This window comes from Humulus lupulus, chromosome 6, assembly GCF_963169125.1.
Source record: "Humulus lupulus chromosome 6, drHumLupu1.1, whole genome shotgun sequence".
Lineage (NCBI taxonomy): Eukaryota > Viridiplantae > Streptophyta > Magnoliopsida > Rosales > Cannabaceae > Humulus > Humulus lupulus.
In genome coordinates this window covers 124,441,422-124,443,044 of record NC_084798.1, presented here as the reverse complement: position 1 = coordinate 124,443,044, position 1,623 = coordinate 124,441,422, and the positions used below count along the sequence as shown (strand labels likewise).

The 1,623-nt window shown below is 39.7% G+C and overlaps 1 non-coding gene across 1 annotated transcript; it reads right to left on the bottom strand.

Moving 5' to 3' along the window:
* Window positions 1-363: 363 nt before the first annotated feature.
* On the bottom strand, window positions 364-470 carry LOC133787547 (small nucleolar RNA R71). Its single transcript, XR_009872563.1, has one exon. It is a non-coding gene; the product is annotated as a small nucleolar RNA R71 (small nucleolar RNA).
* Between the last annotated feature and the right edge of the window lie 1,153 nt (window positions 471-1,623).

Below are 1,623 nucleotides of genomic sequence, written 5' to 3'. Positions count from 1 at the left end.
AACGCTTAGAGACTTTGTACTTCCTACTGTCACAGGAGTGCATTAGTGCATCAGACACCCTGCTATTGCTGCAAATAATTTTGAGATCATGCTAGCAATATTACAAATGGTGCAGTCTATTGTTCAGTTTGGGGGGTTGCCCACGGGAGATCCTAATTTGCACATAGCCAATTCCTAGAGCTATGTGCAACATTTAAGATAAATGGGGTGAGTGACGATGCAATTAGACTTAGATTATTCCCATTCTTTCTACGAGACCGGGTGAAGAGTTGGATAATTTCGCTACAAGCTAATTCTATCACAACATGGGAGGAGTTTGCCCATAAGTTCTTAGTAAAGTTTTTCCCTCCCACAAAAGCTGCAAAGTTGAGAAGGGAAATTAATAATTTCTACTAGACAGAAAGGGAATCGTTGTATGATGCATGGGAAAGATTTAAAGAGTTGTTAAGAAAATGCCCACATCATGGTATAGAGAAGTGGATGCTAGTCCATAATTTTCATAATGGGTTGAATGGTACTACTCGTACCATAATAGATGCTTCAGCAGGAGGTGTGTTCATGAGCAAAAGTACTAATGAAGCGTACGAATCGCTAGAGGAGATGGAAATGAATAAATACCAGTGGCAACCTGAAAGGGGACAGCCAAAAAAGGTGGCTGGTATGATTGAACTGGATGCTATTTCCATTCTTACAACACAAGTAGCAGCATTAACAAAACAATTACACCAAACCCATCTTCCATCCCAAGCCATGAAAGTACAGAATTTATGCGAGGCAGGTAGTAGTGGTCATCCAATGAATCAGTGCCTTGTCTTAAATATGAATAACATGCCCATGGAAGAAGTGCAAGCTATAGGAAATTTCCAGAGACAAAATAGTAACCCTTATTCCATGTCATACAACCAAGGTTGGTAGAACCACACAAATTTCTCTTGGAAAAATAATCAACCCTCTCAACAATCTTATCAACAACCTCCGCCGAGCTTTTATCAACCACAAAATAGACCTCCACAACAACCAATGCCCATGAAACAACCTAAACCACAACTTGATGCATTGAACCAAATTCATGAAAGAGACAAAGGCATATATAAGGATTTTGGAGGCACAAATAGGGCAGTTGACCAATCTGATGATGAATAGAGCACAAGGAAAGTCTCCTAGCACTACTGAGGTGAATCCTAAAGAACAGCAGCAAGCCATCACCTTGAGAAGTGGAACACAGTATGAAGAGCCTAAGAGAACTCAGTAAGAGGAGATAAGTTAGGAGAAAAAGGACCAAGGCATAGCAAAGAAGGATTCTGGTGAAGAAAATGTTACTGATAGCCTCCCATAAAAAGAAGTGGTACCTCCAGCAAGCATTGAGAACCATATCAAGATCCCATACACACAGAGGCTCTATAAGCACAATCTGGATAAACAGTTTTCAAAGTTTTTGGAGGTGTTCAAAAAGTTTCATATTATTATCCCCTTCGTCGAAGCACTGGAAAAAATTCCTAGTTATGTATAGTTTATGAAAGAGATCCCGTCTAACAAAAGGAAGATGGGAGATTATGAAATTGTAGCATTGGCTGAGTAGTGTAGTGCTATTTTGCAAAGAAAGCTCCTGCAAAAGTTAAGAGA